Here is a 21,126-nt window from a genome sequence, read left to right as displayed (position 1 = left end):
GAGTCAACCGTCCTGCTTGGCCGCTCCTTGGCAATGCCCCTTAGCTTAGGCTGAGGCCACTGGGAAAGACCCCTCTGTGGTCAGCGTCCTTAAGCGGTTCGGGCTACTCCAGTGATAGAAGCTGTGCCCTTTCCCTAGATCCATGATCTCTTTTCTTCTAACTTCATGGGATTCTACTCTGGAGTTGCCCCTCCTCTCCCTCCACTGCACCCCACTCCCACCCTTTTCTGTGTTTTGTTTTGTTCTATTTTGGTTTGGTCTGGGAGCTGCAGCTGGCAGTGCTCATAAGGCTTACTCCAAGCTCTGGACTCAGGGGTTGTATCTGGCGGTGCTTGATAAACCCTAGGAGGCCTATGAGGTGCTGGGGGTCAAAACGGGGGTGGCCATGTGCAAGGCAAGCCCCTTAGCCCTGCTACCATCCCTCTATCCCATCACCCCTTTATTTAGGATGCATAAGTTCTTTTGTGTTAGGGCCTCTCTCCTCTCTCTGGAGAAGCCTGCGTACTACTAAGAATTGGTGTTCTCCCTTAGTAAAACTCTTCCGCTCTTCCGTCTTTTGAAAATCTTTTCTGCAACAAAAGATTAGATCCTGGAACCCAGGCAGTCATCACCAAGGGGTGCACTGACTTATCCTATTCCAGAAAAGGCCATAATTTCCTCTCAACCTGAGAACATGTGGGGGGCAGGGCGCAGCTTCCATGCCGTGTTGAACAAGTGGGTCTCAGGTGCCCTTGATCGAGGGTCTCAGTGAGGCTGATGGGATGTTCTGTCCTGGCCTCAGACTCTCACCTCACCGCCACACCCCTGCAGAGAGGATGTCATTGCCCTGAGCATTTTCTCCGGATGTTACAGCGATTGTATGTGTATATAGGCGTGCATTCAGTAAACACCTTTGCCTTCTTTCTTTTCTCAAACCTTCTCTAACATGAGATGTGTTGGTTGTGTATCTGTTTTAAATACTGTTAGTTTTACACCATGCTCCATAAGGTACCTACCAGACACCAGGAGAAGAGCAAACCACTTGAGACATTGTCTCCTCTTTGGGGGAAGGAATTTGTGCACATTTAGTCCACAGAGTGATTTTGCCAGGTGAGATGAAATGATGATCTTTCAAGGGTCTTTATTTGGAGGCTATGTGGGTTGAAGGAGATATATTTGTGATCCAGACTGACACATACGCATGTGAACATGTGATGGTTTATATCATCTTGACACCAGAAGGGCAAGCTGGGCAGCTGGCGAGACGGTGTTTCTGGAAGCGCGGGCAGGGTGCTTCTGGAGAGACTGGCATTTGCATGAGATGGAGGGAAGACGCTCCACTCCAGCACTGCGAGTGGTTTCATCCGAACCTGCACAGAGCAAGGGTGGAGGGAGGCCACAGGCTCTTTGCTCGAGCTGAGACATCTCGTCTCTTGCCATCAGCCATAGGTGCTCTGAGCTCTCAGGTGTTCAGACACGGGTTGGATTTACACCATCGGTTGTCAGCCACTTGCCTTAAACTGAATTACACAATCGGTCCTTCTGGTTTCCGGCTTGCAGAGAGCAGATGGTGGGACTTCTCAGAATGCACAGAAATCCCCGCTCCTCCCAGGTATGCATATATCCTTCAGCTCTGCTTCTCAGGAGTGCCTGGCTCCTGCAGATGCTCTCATTAGTATTCTGAGCACTCGAGGGGTCCTCCCCAGAGCCTTCTCGCTCGCTCTCCTTCCCTACAGCTCTGCTCTCAGTGACCGGCTCACCTGTGGACAGCTTCATCTCCTCACTTGGGGAGACCATGGGGATCCCTTGAGGTTCCCCACCCCACCCCCACTCTACACCATGGCCTGAAAACCCTCTCCCTATGGCGAGCTTGGAGGCAATGTTCAGAGGGATGCTCAGGAAGGGGGACCCTCTTGTTTCCTATCTCAGGGTCGCTGCCTTTTTGTCTGGTGTTCAGAGTCTTTTAAGATACTGTTTCACATGTTCCTTTATTCTTAGTAGCATGGCTTCATTACAGAATTGTCCTAAACTCTTTTTGGATGAAAGTTGCACATATGTATGTGAGAGTCTCTTGCCCGCATGCCTGGCTGTCTTCCCCGGGGCCCCTCAGAGGGGGTGGGCTCCAGCTTCCCTCCCCACCCTGAGCACAGATCCTGGTGGCTGAAGACCACCCAAACCTAGTCACAGCCATGCTCAAGGCCCCTCTCCACACGTTCGGACAAGCCTCATGCATGAAAGTACCGGCAGAGGAACCCAGGTGTGTGTAATCCCATCAATGGCTAACATCCAGAGACTTAAAAGCAAGCTCCCAGAAGATTTCTTATAACCTACTTCACCCTCTGGGAGAAACTAGCAACAACTGAGAGTTTCCTGCTCACATGGGACAGCCTCACAAGCTTCCCATGGTGTATTCATATGCTAAAGCCAGTAACAAGTTGGATCTCATTCCCCTGACCCTGAAAGAGCCTCCAATGTGGCATCGTTGGGAAGGCTGAGTAGAGAGAGGCTTCTAAAATCTCAGGGATAGGACGAATGGAGAGGTTACTGAGCCTGCTCGAGAAATCTACGATCAACAGGATTTCGTGATCTTGACATATATATATATATATATACACACACACTTTGATTTGTTCATTTTTTGGGGGGGTGCACACCCAATACTGCTTAGGGCTTACTCCTTGCTCTACACTCAGAAATTACTCCTGGCAGTGATCAAGGGACCATAGTAGTGGGAATGAAGTAAAGTGTTAGAGATTGGTCATGTGCAAGGCAAGCACCCGACCCGCTGTACTATATTCCAACCCCTGTACATATATTTTATTCATTGAGTTTAGGCTACAGCATCTGTAATTTGTCATCTGCACATTATCATGACCACCCAAAGTCAAGTTTCCACTGCTCTCTAAACAGTGGCTCTTCCACCTCCCACCCTCGCACCCACTTCCTACCCAGTAACCACCAACCTGCTTCTGTATCTAAGACTTCACTTTGTGGGAGGGGAGGGTTGTTTTTCCATTTGCTGCCCTCCCTCCATATTGGCTTCAGATGAAAGGATGAACTTGCGTCTGGCTACTCCTTCTTGACCAGAAGGGAAGAGAATGTGAGACCAGATTTTACTTTAGTCCCCCTGATTTACAGTACTGTCAACGGCAGCATTTTGGCCACACAGCCCCAACCCCCCACCCTTACCAGTGCCCTTTGTCTCCCCATTGTCTCTGCCCTCTCCCACGCTGCCCCACGGCCACCGTCTCCCTGCCATAGTACGCTTAGTTCTGTAGACCGTCTCCCAGGTTCTGTTGCCTCTGGCCAACTTTGTTACCTTACTGTGCGTCTTTATACCAGCACATGAGAGGGATCGTTCTGTATCTGTCCCTCTCCTTCTGCCTGACTTCTTTTAGGGAACCAGCACATCTCTGGGTGTTTCTATGAGGGAGTGAGGATGGGGGCCTAGTCTAGCCAATCTAACTTCCTTTAAAAGTTTTTACCCCCATGGGGGCTGGAGCAATAGCACAGCGGGTAGGGCGTTTGCCTTGCACATGGCCGACCCGAGTTCGATTCCCAGCATCCCATATGGTCCTCTGAGCACCGCCAGGGGTAATTCCTGAGTGTAGAGCCAGGAGTAATCCCTGTGCATCACCAGGTGTGACCCAAAAAGAAAAAAAAACAATGTTTTTACCCCCAAACATTGGATCCATCAGGACCAGGGAGGTAGCTCAAATGGATGGAGCACGTATTTGTTTGCAGAAGTCCCAAGTTTGATTCTGGTATGCATCTCCACCACCAGCACTGTGGAGTGGGCTGTGGGGGTCCCCAGGTGTAGCCACTGAACCACCTAACCACACAGTTGGGCTAAGTAACATCAGGAGAGGCCCCAGGACAAAGGTGCATACCCGTGCCACACAAAACTGCTCTATGCACCCAACAAAACTTTCTTTCAGGGTTCAGAGAGATAGTGGGTTGTCCTTGCACAGTTTAATCCCTGGCATATGAACCCTGAGCCCCAACCAGGAGTGACCCCTGAACAGTCCGGAGTAAGCCCGAGGACTGCCAGGGATGTTCCTAAAACCTAAAGCACCAAAAGAAATAGTTTAAACTGCAGAACAGATCCTTTTCCCTTCCCGTGGGTGCTACCCCAAGTTAGGAGTTCTGAGAGACAGGATCTGAAGCCAGGTTCTCTCTGACATCAAAACTAGTGTCGTCAAAAGCCTTCCACGAAGCTTCTGCTGCCTGGTCCCTGTCTGCACCATCGCATGATGGTGTAACCAGGCTGGCTTCTTCCTTCCCTCCCCTAGACTTGGTAACTTCCTGCCTGTGTCACCCTCTCTCCACACTGGCCAGACGACGAGGAATTTTGGTCGCACTAATGACTGCCTTCCCTCGGATTGCCCTCTCCTGGCTGTGTGCCCTCTCTAGTCCACACCTGCCTATTAAGCGGGAGGTGTGTCACCGCCACACAGGTGGGATTTAAACAGGCAGCTGTTACCTGGGAGATGGCGCCTCTGCCCCTCCTGGCTGAGCAGCGTGGAGTGATGCCAAGACTGAGTCGGTTCACTAGAGGGGAAAGGGGCTGGCTGGCATCACACAAACACTCCCTGGGAGAATTTGCTTTTTTGGAAAAAAAAAATTTCAAGTTCTAAGATGTTAGAAGAGGGGAGAGTCGACTTCAGTCGTCAGCAGAAAAAATTCAAATTAGCAAACAAAATATTAGCATAATTACAAAGACAGAGGCATTGAGGAAATATAAGGAGAAGGTACCCTCCTATGGTAGAGATGGCGTCATAAATCAGAATTATTTCTTGGGAAGGCCATTTAGCAAAGCTTATCAAAAGCCTTAAATATGCTCTTACCACTTGACTCAGCAATTTCACACCTAGAACATTCTATCCTAAGGAGATAATCGGACAGGTGCACCATGATTTATCCATGAGACTGCTGGTTGCGGCTCTATTTATATTAGTTGAGAACCGGGACTTGATACATGCATCAATTCCAACGGCAACCCCCACAGCTTTGAAAAACAAATATGCAGAGTGTGACAGAGCAATGTTTATGAACAATGATTGAGATAAGAGAGCTCAGTTATAAAATTATTTGCATATTAATCATCATGAATACTTCCTGTGGACTTTCTTTAATGAATTCATCTCATCCTTAGGACAAGTGTGCGAGGGGCTGGGGATGGAACTCAGTGCTAGAGAAGAGGCCATAGAAGCAGAAGGCCCTGAAATCAGTCCCTGGGCCTGCAAGGCCCCGAAGCACCAGCAGGCAAAGGCCCAGTGGCCCTGGCGCCCCGCCAAGAGGGTCTTCCCCAAACAACAGCAAAAACACCCCAAACCGCTGGTCACTCCCTCATGGATCTGGAAGCAGGAGGATGGAGAGGCAGATGTCTGGGGGCCAGGTGGCTTGGGGGATAGGCCTGATTCTGACCCCTGACACTAAGCCCCAGTGTAGACCTCATAGTCTACACCAGCGGTTCCCAGGGTATAATCCCCGAATCAGCAGCCACTCCTCCTGGAATCTGTTAGAAACGCTCATTCTTTTTTCTTTTTTTTCCTTTTTGGGTCACACCCAGCGATGCACAGGGGACACTCCTGGCTCTGCACTCAGGAATTACTCCTGCGGTGCTCAGGGGACCCTATGGGATGCTGGGAATCGATCCCGGGTCGGCCGCGTGCAAGGCAAACGCCCTGCTCACTGTGCTATCGCTCCAGCCCCAGAAATGCTCATTCTTATGAGGTGCTCAGCACACAGTCTGACTCTCTGCTCGGGGGTCCCTCTTGATGGGGCTCAGGGGATTGGATCCGATCGGCATCATGCAAGGCAAGTGCCCTACCCACGGTGCTGTTTTTCAGGCCTCAGAGATGTGCTTTCTTAGGCCTTCTGACCTGAAGCCTGGAGGACGTGGCCTGGCAGATCCTGTTGAAGACAGTCCCGGAAGTGATCGTGCTGAGTTTGCAGAACCACCCTCCGCCCCCCACCCCTTCCGGAAGTCTAGTTTAAGAAAAGGAAGTCTAGTATCTATTAAAAAAAAATGTCTGATGAGGGCCAGAGAAAGATAGCTCTGAGGCCAGAAAGCAGGAAGTCTGGGTTTAGTTCCTGTCACCTCGTGGTCCCCTGGTCCCCGAAGGTCTGAGCCAGTAGTAGCCCCAGACAATCACTGGGTGTGACCCCAGATATATATTTAAAAAGCAGTCCAATGAATTAGTTGCAATGAATTAGTTGTTAGATATTAAGAGTATATTTATCAATAGTAGGTTTTTGTCTTGCCTTGATTTTCTTCCTTATTATATATATAATGCAAGGAAGTACCCGACCCACTGTGCTATCTCTCTGGCCCCAGAAACGCTCTTTCTTAGGCCCTCTGACCTGAAATCCCAATGAGATAGATACATATATATTTTTTGGGGGGGGATTTTATAAAGTTTTACAGTGGATATCTGAGAGCAGAAAGAAAGTTGCTCTTAAAGAGAGAAAAGAACAAAAGTTTCTACGAAGAAGAAACTGCTTTCAAGCCCAGCAGGTAGGTATTCTCAGGTAGCAGGTCTACAGGAGGGGGTGATTTCCCTGAGACATTGGGTGATCAGGTGTGTCTCCATCACCAGCCGCTCCCGTCCCCGTGCAGATGCCAGAGGCGGCCAGGAAAGGCGGCGGCAAGGCTGCGTTTCCCAGATGGTGCCACTCTGGGGCCCACACTTTGAAAACTAAGGGACCATGGGGAGGGAGGGAGAGAGGGGGGGGGGAAGAGAGGGAGAGAGAGAGAGGGAGAGAGGGAGAGAGAGAGGGAGGGAGAGAGAGAGAGGGAGAGAGGGAGGGAGAGAGAGAGGGAGAGAGGGAGAGAGAGAGAGGGAGGGAGAGAGAGAGGGAGAGAGGAAGAGAGAAAGGGAGGGAGAGAGAGAGAGGGAGAGAGAGAGGGAGGGAGAGAGAGAGAGGAAGAGAGGGAGAGAGAGAGGGAGGGAGAGAGAGAGGGAGAGAGGAAGAGAGGGAGAGAGAGAGGGAGGGAGAGAGAGAGGGAGAGAGGAAGAGAGAAAGGGAGGGAGAGAGAGAGAGGGAGAGAGAGAGGGAGGGAGAGAGAGAGGGAGAGAGAGAGGGAGGGAGAGAGAGAGGGAGGGAGAGAGAGAGGGAGGGAGAGAGAGAGAGAGAGGGAGAGAGGGAGAGAGGGAGAGAGGGAGAGAGAGAGAGGTGAGTTCTTAGAGTTTGCGACTCCCAGATGATGTAAGCACCTTGAGTGGGACCCTTTCCTGCCCGCTGCTGTGTCCCCAGCACTGTGTCCCCAGCACTGAGCGCAAAGTCCATACTGAGCGAACGTCTGCACGTGCGGCAGCCGGGGCTGCTGCTGGGGAGAGCAGGGTGGCGCCTGGCTCTGCACCTGCCGTGGCCGCGTCTCCTCTGCGCTGGGGCTGCCTGATGCTCGCTGGCCAGGCAGGAGGCGAGCCCGGGCCCTTCCCCACCGGGCCCCCGCGTGCGTGCTCTGCGCAGCCTGAGCGGTCCAGAACGCCGGCAACCGGTGGGGCAGGAAGCACTTCCGGGCCGCCCGAGGAAAGGAGTTGGAAACGCAGTCCCCACGCCGAGGTTGGTAGGAACATTAACTCATCCACAGAGGCTGCTCGCTGCACTTGGATTACAGGTTAGGCCTGGAAGCCTGAAATAAATTATATACTCCTGGTATTATTCAGCCCTGCACTGTATAATAATAAATTATACAGTTATAGGCCTCAGCCCAAGTTATAACAAATTATACCACAGTGTATAATTACCCTGCACTGCACCATGTAATAATAAATTAGACAGCTACAAACCTAAGTTGTGATTCCAGAAAGAGATAGGAAAACGAACAGGAGCTGTTGATCCATTCTTCTGATTAGAACCCGGACAGACATGGCAGGAGCCGAAGGAGAGAGAGGCCCTCCCGTCCCCCTCACTCCCTCCTACCTTCCCTCCCTTCCTTCGTCTCCTCCCTCCTTCCTCCCCTTCCTTCCTCCCCTCCCTTCTTCCTCCCCCTCCTTCCCTCTCTTCCTTCCTCCTCTCCCTCCTTCCCTCCTTTCTTCCTCTCCCCTCCATTTCCCTCCCTTCCCCCTTCTCTTCCCCTTCCCTTCTCTTTCTTTCCCTCCCTTCCCTTTTCCCCTCCTACCCCTCCCCTCCCTCTCTCCCTCGCGTTCAGATGCCTCCTTGGTTGCGAGCGGCCCTCACTTGGGGAAGCTGCCCGGGCTGACTCGCAGCTAATCACTGCTTCCAGGGTTCCCAGCCCTCAGGGCAGACCCACACCTAGCAGGCAATGTGGCTCACAGTGCTCCCAGCAGTTGAGGGGGCCGTGGTGACCACCATGGGCAGCGGGGCCTTGCACAGGAGCCCTCGCCCTCTCGGCTCTCCCAGGATGGGCTCTCGACCGGGCCAGGCGGACATGACCGGCACAAGGTCCCACCGCTAGAACTGGCAGAATGGGGACTGGCTGCTGGATCTCTTGCTCTGAGGATGGAATTCAGAGGAGTCAGCTTAGAAAGCAAAAATAAAACCTAAAAAAAAAAAACAAACAACACTTGACACAGTTGAGAAGACAGCAGTCTGCAGGCGGAGCTGCTCCTGGCCGGCCAGGCAGCTGGGCCTGGGCTGGGCTGGGCTCCTTCCCCGCAGCCCAGGGACCCTGCAGAGGACGGGCTGCGCCTGTTACGAGGCCCTGCTACCCTTTATCTTCTCCTCCACCTCGGGAACCCAGCTTCTTTCTGTACCCATTGTACAGACCAGCACACCCAAGGTCCAAGGGGCGGAATTGGAGGCTGAATTTAGGGGCTTTCGTCCTGCCAATCCCCAACCTCGACCCCCGACTAACTCGGTTTCACCATCTCAGCTGCAGTGCAGGCGGTTGTGGGGGGGCAGCACCCCTGTATCTCTGTCCCCCTCAGGGCCAGCCGGTGCCCATGAATCCTGGCTTCTGATTCCCTTTGCCTCTGTCTCAGTGCTAGAAGCTGAACCCAGGGCCTCCCCCGTGCCACCGAGCCCCCTTCCCAGCTCTCCTTTCCTTCCTTCTCTTCTGCTAAGCCCCAGAAGATGTGCTCCTGTTACAAACAAAGCGTGAACGAGGTGCTCGGAGGCGGGGAAGCGAAGACATGGGCCCGTCTGCCGGTCACGGAAGGCGTCCAGGAGGAGACGTGACCTTTACGGTATAAAGGACACGCGGTGGAGAGAGGGACATTCTGGCAAGGAGAAGACGGGAGGCAAAGTCCTGTGCGAAGAGACTGTGTGTGTGTGTGTGTGTGTGTGTGTGTGTGTGTGTGTGTGTGTGTGTGTGTGTGTGTGTGTGTGTGTGTGTGTGTGTGTGTGAGGGCACAGGGAGAGCACCAAATTCTTCTTGGTGCCGCATGAGCTGGGCCGGCCGAGGTCAGGTGGTGGGGGACTGCTGAATGCCCCACTTACTCCGAAGGCAGCTACGGCCGTGTGCACACAGCCTTCCGTGGAAGTGCCTCGTCTTGGTAATGTAGCCCAAGTGGGGAGACGGCTCTCGAGGCTGCAGGCATGGTTCCCGCCCTGGCACCCACTCCGTCTCCCCGGATCACCACAGGGAGTGACGCAGGAGCACTGAGCTGGAGGTAGCTCTGGAGCACAGCTGGGGAGCTCCAAAGGTTGCAAGGGGAGGGGGCGCTGGCGGTGCTGCCAGAGCCGGCCCGTCCTCCAAGGCTCCCACCTGTGGCGGGCACGGGCGGCGTGATGGGTAGAGCTCAGCCCACGCCAGGACTGGGCGTGTCCTGCCGGGCCGAAGGAACAGGCTCAGTGACATGTGTCTCCTCTCAGGGCACCTGAGACGGGGTTTCCGGATAAGACACAGCATGCTCATGCCCAGTTTAATTGGAATTTCAGAGAAACAACACATAATTTTTATTATCAGCGTGCCCCAAATATTGCATAAGACGAACTAAAATAGTGTTCATTATTTGTGTGAAATTCAAGTTTAATTGGGCGTCTGGTATTTTTATGTGCTAAGTCTGTCAAAGCGAGGTGGAGGGAAACAGGCCACTTTCCAAATAAAATTCACTGCACCCCCCTCCTGCCTGCACCCCCCCCCCCACATCTGTCAGGGTCCGGGGGAATGATCTAGAAGGAAGGATTTGGCTGTGGGCTGTGGCCTCTTGCCCAGCCAAAGTGTGAGGGCAGGTTGGCTGGCACCTCAGGGCGAGCCCCAGTGTCCAGTGTTCAGCGCGTAGGTCAGCAGTCAGAGAGGAGAGCAGCTGTGGACAGAGCGAAGACTGGAACCTTCTCCAGCCTTCCCCCCTCAGAGAGGGTTGCAGGGGAGCCAGGAGCTGCCTGTGGGGGGCTGATGGAGAGCTGGTGGGAGGTGGAGGGTCTGTGGGTCTGTGCAGTGCCCCCTATAGGCAAATAGCGCAACCCTCCACCCAGACCCTCAGACAGAGGATGGTGGTGGTCCATTCACTCCTGCCTGGGAGATCTCTTGGGGAGAAGGAAGTGGGCCACATCCTGTTCTCAGGGGCTGGCTCCTGGCTCCAGGCTCAAGATTTACTCCTGGAAGGGTTCAAGGGACCATACATGGTGCCAGGGATTGAACCTGGTCCGCCTTAATGCCTGTACTACTCCTCCCGTCCTTTTTTTGTTTGTTTGTTTTTTGGGTCACACCCAGTGATCCTCAAGGGTTTCTCCTGGCTCTGCACTCAAGAATCGCTCCAATTGTGCTCAGGGGACCATATGGGGTGCTGGCGATTGAACCTAGGTTGGCTGTGTGCAAGGCAAATGCCCCATCCCCTGTACTGCCTCTCTGGCCGCTACTGCCTTGGAGATCTTGAGTGAAATCCCGCCCAAGGCCCATGTAGACCCAGAACCCACAGGGAAAGGAATTCTGGGATGTGAAGCTCTAGGTGGACACAGTTTGTGCTGGTCAAACCCCTGTTACCAAGGAAGAACCCTGTGAGGTGGGGTTTGCTCCGCAGTTCTGCCCTCGACTAGCCCTGGGACCTTGGCCCCATGAACTCCTGAGTGCCTCGGTTTCCTCACCTGTAAATTGTAAGCACCCCCCAGGCCTCCCTGATAGAGCCCCTGAGAAAATGAGACGTGCACTCAATCTGGCAGCTGGCATCTCATCAGCAGTTAATGAATAATAATTACTCTGTGCAGAGAGACTTTGTTAGCCGTCTCTCTTGCGATGGAGAGAAAGAAGTCACTTGTCTTAAAAAAGATAAAATATTAAGAAGCAGTGTGTCGCAAAATCCTCTCTCAATTAAGCGACTCACCGGGTCAGTCTTGGGAAGATAACACAAACCCTCTGATAAAGCTTTCCTGGTGCCCAGGCGAGACTTGGGCCCCGCCTCCACACGCATTATGAATCGCTGAAATCTTAGCCGCCCTTCCCCTTCCCCAAAATAAACAACGCAAATAAACCCTGAGCGATGAGAAAATAGAAAGATTATGCTGCCACGCTGCTGCAGATGCTGTGGCTGCTGATGAAAAGAAAACGCTTTCTTGAAAAAGGCCACTTAGGGAAAAAGGGGAACGTGGCTGCAGAGAGGGTAGGGGTGGGAGGCTGGGCAGCCAGCAGCTTGGAGGAGGTGGCCACCACCAGGGGCGCTGTCAGGGTATGGGGGGCTCCCAGGATTGGGGGGCACCAGGTCCTGCAGGGCAAGCGGCTATCCATTGCTGGTTCTCAGGCAGGAGAGGGCCAAGGGTCTCCTGACTGGCTCGCCACCCCCGGTACGAGCAGGGCCTGCTTTTCCTGCCATCTCAGTGCCGTGCCTTATTTTCGAGGTGCCACAGCAAGAGAAAAGCCAATTTTCGGTAGCTAGAAGAATATGGCTCAATTGGCCTCTTTGGGGGCAGGTGGCTGGAGGGTGGGCAGAAGTCTCTCTGGGGCTCCCGTGGGGAAAGACCATTTCTGGGCAGTCGTTGGAGCTATTTAGCTTGAGTTTGAGATTTTTCTTCCTTACAACATGTAATTCTGGATTGCAACAAGAACTCACACCTTTGCGACCCTGTGTTATTCCATGGGTACCAGAAGTCAGGGGTGGTGGAGGGGGCTCTGTGGGGGGCGTGGGGGAGAGTGTTTCCAGGAGCAAGGCAGGTGGAGAAAGTTCAGCGTGGAAAGCAGGAACTCCCGTCAGCATGGTGGGAATGAAATGGAAGGCCATATGGACGTGATTTAAAAAAAAAAGAAAAGGTTTGCATGCTCCAACCAGCCCCCTTCTAGGAATTTCTGCACAGCGATGCTGATTGAACAACTGTGTGCAGCGAAGGAGCAATGGAAACTGCCTGGGCCGACGTCTGTGGGGGGTTCGCTCATTAACTGCTCAGGACGGCGTCCCGGCCTGTGTCTCCTTCTTGGCAACCCCCTCTTCCTCCAGCCGCTGGTTCTACGGGGCTGCCTGCATCCCTGCACCCATGCCCTCTGGCATGTTCCCTCCATGTGTCAAGGCCCAGCCTCCCCGGGTCTCCCCCAAGCCTTCTAGGGGACCCTCACAGGGGTTTGGAAAAATGCACGTGAGCGCGGGTACCCGCCTGTCCCCACCCCTTCTGGCTTCCACTTTCTCTCAGGATCAAAGCAGAACCCCTGTGTGACCCACCGCTCACAGGTGCCCACCATCGATGCAAAAACTGCCACACCCCCAGCAGCCCACCAGCAACCTGCACATCTACCCCACTTCTGAGCACAAAATGGAGAGACGCACCCAAACGCGCGGTGCGGCTGGCGGGGGATCGAGGGCGGGGAAGTACCGGTCTCCGCCCACATCGGACACTTAAAGAGAGTGCAGCCACGTGGGCTTTCCCATTTCTCCGCGCCCGCACCCCCAGAATGACTGACGAAGAGGAAGGAGCTGCTTGGGACACCAGCAGCCCACCAGCAACCTGCAGTATGTGACTTGAGAGTTTCCGCCAGGTCCCCCGTGCGGAAATCTCTCTCTCTCTCCTTCAACTTTTTCCCTGGACTTTAGACAGAAACCCAAAACCGCGCGGCCGCGCGACCTAATGTCATCTTAGTATCAGCAATATGTAATGGTTCCTTCTTAATGGGTCGGACTTTTGTGGGTGATCCTAACAAGAATAGTAAGTATTTTGTTGAAATATTGAAGGCAATCAAAATGGTAGCCATCTCTCTAGACTGAACTAAGCTATATCCCCACGCCGGCTGAGAAGAAATATCCTTCTTTCTCGGGAAGAAATGTGGTGTGGTGTCAAACATAGTGTGATGTCCATTAAGCAAACAGACCTGGTGGCGTGGGAATGGGAAATAAGGGGAAAAATTAGGTACATGGACCAGCGGGACGCTGGTGGTATCTTGAGCCGGAGCCGATATCAGCGCAAGACCTTTGGTTCCAGAAACTGCTTGCAGACACTCTACTAGACTATCAACTAAGCCAGAGCCCCACGCCGGCTGATGACGGGAAATAATCATCCTCTTCGGTTTTTTTCCCTTTGTCAGACAGCGTGGCGATTACTAAACAGGTGTGAACTCGGTGGCGCGGGGCAAGGGGGAAAAAGAAAAGTTATGTAACAAACAGCAGGACTTAATATCTCTATATTCTTAGCAATGGAGAACTATCAAATGCCTCATTGGCAATAGGACTGTCTTTTTCTTTTTGGGGGGAAACCCCAGCAACGGTAGTGAGTTGTGTGTTGAAACATGGAATGTAATCGAGATAAACGTAAATGAAGTGAAACTTATCACGTACAAGGGTAGGGACTAGGGAGGTGGGAGGGGGCGGCAGATATACTGGGGGGGTTGGTGATGGAAGATGGGCACTGGTGAAGGGAAGGGTGTTTGAATATTGTATAACTGACATAATCCTGAGAACTTTGTAACCCTCCACTTGGTGATTCAATAAAAAAACAAACAAACAAACAACAACAAAAAAAACTGCCACACCCGCCCAGCCACGGCCGTGCCTAGCACTTCCTAGCTCGGGTCCCTGCCTTCCCTGGGCCTCTCTTTCGTGCTGGTGGCAGGACCAAGACAAATTGGAAGGGGGTGAGGACTACGGATGAAGGGCCTGAGCTGCTCCCCCTCCCCCACACCCTCCCTCCCCCTCCCCAGGCCTTTGCAGTGCTCAGTCCCAGGGGAGAGCAGGGCTGTGAGCTCACAGATGCTTCTCCTGCCTCTCCAGGCCCAAGAACAAGGGCCTGACACATCCTGCTCTTCCCCAAATGTACAGGAGCTGCCATTGGACACACTTGGTGAATGAATGAATGAATGAATGAATGGGTGAATGGGTGGGTGGATGGGAGGATTCTACGAATTGGGTGAGAAGAGTGAGATCCATTTCCAGGTCTTCTTCAGAAAAGTGCTGCCAACCCATGAAGGAGGCCAGGTGTGTGAGAGGAATCTTAAGAGTGAACACAACAGAAAGCCCCTAGTTTGGGAGCGCACCCCATTTTCTGGGCCCCCTGCTCACTCACCACTCACTATCTTGTCTTATGGGTTCTTTGAAGCAACCCCCACGGGGTGAGGGTCCATGCAGTTCCAGGCACAGATCTGCAGAGGGGGCCACGGACACAGAGAGGCTCTGGTGTTTGCCCCGGATCACACAGCAGGAAGGCAGGGCAAGTAACAAATGAACCCATTGTATATGACTTCCAGAGTTACAGTCACTGGACGGTGAGGCAGGCTTGAGAGGGGTGGGGGTGAGAGTCCAGGGGACTTAGATGTGAGGGGAGGGGTGCCAGCTGTTCCTTCTGTCAGAGAGCACTGTGTGATCTCAAGCAGGACACTGCCGTCCTTGTGTGTCGGCTGGAAAAGCGTGCTTGGTGCCAGGCTAAGGGGAGGAATAAACCAGGTAATTGACCAAAGTCCTTAACACTGACCCCTGGGGACGGACGTTTCATTTCAGGGGTCAAGAAGCATGGAGTCTCCCTGGACCTGGTGCTGGGCACAGGGAGGTTCCCAGGCGTGCCCAGCTGTCACCACGGATGCTGGAATGTGGCTTCCGGGCAGCCCAGCCAGGGGAACGCCCAGGGCTGCACATTCTCCAGATAACTGTGCTCAGGGCCAAGGCCAGAGCAGGGCCGGTGACTTCAAAGGACTTTGGCCGCATCTCTTGAAAGAGGAGCTGGTAAACAGGCCCTGGGCTCTGGAGGAGAACGAGATGGGTGGTTCAGGAATTTGGAGCATGTGGGGCGGGCGGGGGCAGCTCCTGCCTGTGCCATGTAAGCTCATCACCATGCATAGCTTCACATTCATCTTGGCACCCATCTGGCCATGTCCCCTCCACCCCTTCCCACGGACCTGGGACCGTGGCTCCCTGGGTGTCCCCAGAATGACCAGGGTCCGAGAAACTCTTCTTCTGCACCTCCGCCTCTGCCAGCGTGGCCACCTGGGAAAGGCCCAGATGTTGGGTGACTTTGAACTCGGCTTTTAAGGCTCTCAGAGCCCTGTCTGGATGAAAGCTGCCTCTGATGCTCTTTCTAAGCTGCATCATCAAGTCAAGGAAGCTTCTGAACTTTCCTGTGCCTCAATTTCCTCCCGTGGGAAACAGGCCCTTGAGGTGCTGATGCTGCAGACTGGCGAGGAGGAGGAAGAGACGCACAGCCCTGACTTCTCCTCTGCCTTTCTTTCTTTCTTTCTTTCTTTCTTTCTTTCTTTCTTTCTTTCTTTCTTTCTTTCTTTCTTTCTTTCTTTCTTTCTTTCTTTCTTTCTTTCTTTCTTTCTTTCTTTCTTCTTTCATTCTCTCCTCTCTTTTCTTCTTTCATCCTCTCCTTCCTTCTTTCTTTATTCCTTCCTTTCTTTTTTCTTTCTCTTCCTTTCTTTCCTTCTTTCTCTCTCTTTTGTTCTTTCTTTCTTTCTCTCCTTCTCTCTCTTTTCTTCTTTCATTCTCTCCTTCCTTTTTTCTCTTTTTTCTTCTTTCATTCTTTCTCTTTTTCCTTCTTTCTCTCTCTTCCTTCCTTTCTTTTTTCTTTCTTTCCTTCTTTCTTTCTCTCTCTTTCCTTCTTTCATTCTCTCCTTCCTTCTTTCTCTTTTTTCTTCTTTCATTCTTTCTTTTTCCTTCTTTCTCTTCCTTCCTTCCTTTCTTTTTTCTTTCTTTCTTTCCTTCTTGCTTTCTTTTTCCTCTTTCTTCCTTCCTTCCTTTCTTTCTTTCTTTCCTTCTTTCTTTCTTTCTTTCTTTCTTTCTTTCTTTCTTTCTTTCTTTCTTTCTTTCTTTCTTTCTTTCTTTCTTTCTTTCTTTCTTTCTGTCTTTCTTTCTTTCTGTCTTTCTTTCCTGTTTTTGTTTTTTGGCCACAACCAGAGATGCTCAGGGATTACTCCTGGCTCTGCCTTAGGAATCACTCCTGGTGGTACTCAGGGGACCATATGGAATGCTCGAGATCAAACCCAGGCCAGCCATGTGCAAGGCAAACCTTACCCACTGCACTATGGCTCTAGCCCCTCTCTGCCTCTTTCTGCCCTCTCCCCACCTCATTTCCTTCCTGTGCTACCCCCTGTGGGACCCTTAGTCTCATGCCATGTGTGGCACCCGTCTATGTGATGTTCACCCATGACTCTTTTGGACTATCCCATGAGGGACCTTACGTCCCGGGATTGAGGAAAGCTGGTGTGGGCCGTGGAAAGGGCTGTGAGTCAGAATCTGGCCCGGGGTGGGTCTGCATAACTACGAACTCAGTGGTGATGATCTTGTCAGCCTTCGGGAGATATAACATACAAGCAAGAACATGGGGTAACTTGAAACTGACATAGAGGGTCAGAGCGATAGAACAGAGGGTAGGGCATTTGCCTTGCATATGGCCAACCTGGGTTCAATCATGGCACCCAATATAGTCCCCTGAGCACTGCCAGGAGTAATTCCTGAGCACAGAGCCAGAAGTAACCCCTGAGCATCGCCAGGTGTGGTCCCTAAATAAAAACCAAAGTGAACCATCAGCATAAAGGACATTCTCATCTCTCCCAAAGCTCCCTCCCGCACACCCACCTCTGTATCCTGTGCCAGCAGATTTGACTCATTGCTTCTCACACTTGGCAAAAACAGAGGCACTGAGTCTTGCTTGGGCTTCCAGAACCTTCCGTGTGGCTGCTCGGGTCAGCCGTTTGTTCCTTTTCAACTGCCGCGACTCCTGTGCTTTCCCATGACTGTCTCCATCTCCGTTTCCTCATCCGTAAGAACAGGTTCCACCTCATAGACTGCGAAGAACAAATGGGGCCTCCAGTCAGCGGCAGCCTCCCCAGTTTCTGCAGAGACCTTGGTGTCTCCTGTGCTCACTGCATCCATCCGGGAGCCCCCGGGGTCAAGAGCAGGGTGCAGGGGCGGTGGGGGGAGGGGAGGCCGCTCCTGGGTGGCTGCCCAGTGCAGAGAGGAGGGCCAGAGGCTGTGTTTATCCGGCAGATTGTTATTTTTTAATCCTTCGCCTCCTGTCCTTTCCCCTACTTCCCTCTTTCTGTGATAATTAAAATGCAAGCTGGCACTCCCGCAAGGAGACAGCTGAAGATTTAATTGGCCCGAGAAGAGTTTTCCAGCGAAAGGTCCCGCTGTAATGGCAGCTCCCAGCCCAGCCGCCCCACGCCTGCGCCTCCTCTAATGTGCTAATCTGCCCGTGCTCAGGGTGCTCGCCGGCACGAGGGAGCCTCTCGCCATTAAACTCTCACCCGGCCTCCATCTGGGGACAGGGCTGCTGCCATGTCACCGGCTGCCGCACCAGCTGACCCTGCCCGGGGCGGGCTGTGGGGGCAGAGGGTGGCTGGGAAGGGCACCCTCCGCCACGAGGGCCTGGCCTGCTGTCCTTGATGTCGGGCCAGAAGGACGCGCCTGCCGGCCTGTGCCATCCACCAGCCGTGCCAGGGGCACGCACAGAGCAGCGTCCGTCTGGAGCGGGAGTTCGCAAGTGCGCGTCCTGCTTTCTACGCAGCGACCCGACCTCCCCAGCGGTGGCATCAAAGACTCCGACCGGGGTCACGGGTCCTCAGCTGGCGGAGGGTCTGCATCAATTTTTCAAAGAGCGGTGGCTCGATGGCTCGGGTGAGGGGGCGTCGGCTTGAATCCTAGGCCTAAACTGGACCGCTGGGCATCTTCAGATCCTCTGGGGTGCCACGTGCTCCTCCACTAGTAGACATTTTTGGGGAGCGTGTGCATACCCGGCAGGCTGGTAGCACACTGGTAGTCTTTCCTGTTAGCACAGCAGGTTGGGCGTTCGCCTTTCACTCAGCCGATCCGTGTTCGATTCCTCCGCCCCTCTCGGAGAGCCTGGCAAGCTACCGAGAGTATCGCGCCCGCACGGCAGAGCCTGGCAAGCTCCCCGTGGCATATTGGATACGCCAAAAACAATAACAACAAGTCTCACAATGGAGATGTTAGTGGTGCCCACTCAAACAAATGGATGAGCAACAGGAGGACAGTGACAGTGCATAACCGGCAGTGCTCAGGGCTTACGCCTGCCTCTGTGCTCAGCCATCACCCATGGTGGAGTTCAGGAGATCAGATGACGTGCCAGGCATAGAGCTCAGGTCAGGTGTGTGTAAGGAATGCATTTGACCCATTGTCCTTGTAAAATATGTTCTTCCTTCCCTCTTCCCTCCCTCCCCTCCTTTCCTCTTTCCTTTCTCCCTTCTTCCTCCCTCCATCCACCCAGAGTGCCTCCTTCACTTGCTCCTACCCAATCCATTCACCCTCTCTCCCTTCTCTTTCATCCATCTTCCACCCCTCCTACCTCCCCTCCAACCCTCCTCCCATGCAGTCAGCCACTCTATTTCCGGAGTGCTGTGGGTTGTACACAGGAGTTATACAGTAGCCTGGCCCAAACCCCCTGGATCCCAGGTCACCCTTGGGCTGTGGAGGAGATTATCAACAAATGTAGCCCACTACATTGTAACAAGATGTCTTGCACAAAGACCCTTGGCCTTGTTTCTGGCTTGGAGGTCAAGCAGGAAAGACTCAGCAAACAGTTGCCAATTAAGGAAGCAGCAAGTGCCAAGGTCCTGTGGCTCACTCTAGAACTGTCAGAGGGCTGGTGTCAGAGAGTGATGGGAGGAAGTATGAGAAAGGGCTGCAGGGCTGCAAAGCTGGCAGGGACCAGTTCACACAGGGAACAGGGGAGGCTGGCCTCTGCTGGCACAGCCCCCACGGCCCCTCCAGTCAAGGGTTCTACTGCAGAAAGCCTCTTCTGCCCCACGAAGGCTGAGGGGGCTCATGTACTTTCCCTTTGGAAGGAAAAGTATCCAGGGACTGGGAGGGAGCCTAGAGGGGATGCAGGAAGCCCAGATTCCATCTCTGGCACCGCATATCCCAATGGGGAGGGATGGGAGCCAGCACCAAGCTGGTCCCTGAACACTGCCAGGTGTGGCCCCAAAGTCCAAGTAAAAAGAGTACCCAGGGACCTGGGAGGTTGTTGAGCTCTGGCCTTAAAAGTGGCAGGCCCCGAGTTCCAGCCCTGGCACCACCTGACTCCCTGAACATCACTGGGTGTAGCCCATGGAGGCCCCTAGATCATGGCTGGGAGTGGCTGGGAGTCCTCCTGGGAGTGGCCCCGGGGGCCCCGTGAGCATTGTTGGAGAGACCGTCCTGCTCAAATAAAAAAGAACCCAAAATATGGAAATGAGTCAAAGAAATGGATAGTTTTAGGCATTGTTTAAGAAGGTCCATTAGGACCCAGAGTTACAGGCAAGGCTCTGGTTTTGCATGTGGCCGACCCAGGCTTGGTCCCTTGCATCCTATTTGGTCCTCTGAGCACTGCTAGGCACTCCCTGAGTGCAGAGTCAGGAGTAACCCCTGAGCATCACCGGTTGTGGCTCACACGCTCATGCACACACACACACACACACACACACACACACACACACAAGGGCCATTAAAGATTAGTAAATTTTGTGGAGCCTCTGAGTTTGACTTTGTTGCTTGATTAGCGCCAAGATTTGTAAAGTTCCTAACTAACGTGTCAATTTTCACCTCACGGAAATGTAAATGACATCTGCCGGGTAGGAGAGACACCTCTAAAGGTGTGGTTCCAATAACGTGTGTGAACCCGCTTTCTATGAAGCTAATTCTCACAGAGTTCTCCTGTCCCTCTTTAGAAATTTTTTAAATTGGATCACCGAAGAAACACCACTATAAAGTTGTTCATGTTTCAGTCATACGATGTTCCAGAACCCAACACTTCAGCAGTAAACATTTCCCACACCAATGTCCAATGTCCCATTTCCCTCCTGTCCCCCACCCCCCAGACTGCCTCTATGGCAGACACTTCTCTCCCTCCCTCTCTCTCTCTCCGTTGCCCCCTCCCCTCCTCCCCCCCTCCTTTTAGGCATGTGCTTTGCAATACTGTTACTGAAAGGATATCAAGCATATCCCTATCTCTCTGTTCAGCTCTCAGTTGTTTTTCACTTTTTGCTTTTTGGGTCACACCCAGCAATGCTCAGGGGTTACTCCTGGCTCATGCACTCAGGAATTACTCCTGGCGGTGCTCGGGGGACCATATGGGATGCTGGGAATCGAACCTGGGTCGGCCGTGTGCAAGGGCTATCACTTCAGTCCCCAGCTCCTAGTTCTTGTCTAGAGTGATCATTTCCAACTCTCACTGTCAGAGTGGCCCCTTCTCTGTCCTATATGCCCTCCCCCGCTCCTGGTGGCAACTTCCTACCTGTTCTTCTTTGGAAAGCCTACCAATACCCTTTGGCTCCTGGACCCAGCCTTTCCCTCCTGTTGCACGCCCACGCATGGGGGGGCTTCGTTCTTGTGCGGTTCATGTTCAAGACCCCCCTGGGCAGTGCTGGCTGATACCTCTTTGTTCTTTCACTTGTCCACTTGCTGGGACTGTCAGTTGCTCCTTTGGACCCTGTGAGCTCACAAGAGTGGGGTTTGTGTTTGAGCCAACATGCTTTCTCAGAGTTTCATACCACGCAAGTCTCGCAAAGGAGCTGGAGAATACTTGTTGCCAAATGAGTCACTGCGGGGTGGTTTCCTCACTTGTTTGTGCCTCCGTGTTTCCAGCTATGATCTGGGCATCTGAGTGATGGTTCACACCCTACACACTCACACCCATCTACATGCAACGCCCCCCCAACACATTCTCACACACACTCACATCCATTCACACACATCTATATCCTATACATTCTCTCCCCCTCACATACACCCCTCAAGGGTCTGGCTGATGAGGAGTCAGTGCCTGGAGGGGCTGGGCAAGGCTTACTGTGGGGTCAGTGCTGTCAAAGGCAGGTCACCTGGTATTTATTTGGCAGGA

The sequence above is a fragment of the Sorex araneus genome, chromosome 3 (genome assembly GCF_027595985.1).
Source record: "Sorex araneus isolate mSorAra2 chromosome 3, mSorAra2.pri, whole genome shotgun sequence".
Classification (NCBI taxonomy): domain Eukaryota; kingdom Metazoa; phylum Chordata; class Mammalia; order Eulipotyphla; family Soricidae; genus Sorex; species Sorex araneus.
Note: the sequence above shows the minus strand (reverse complement) of the source record.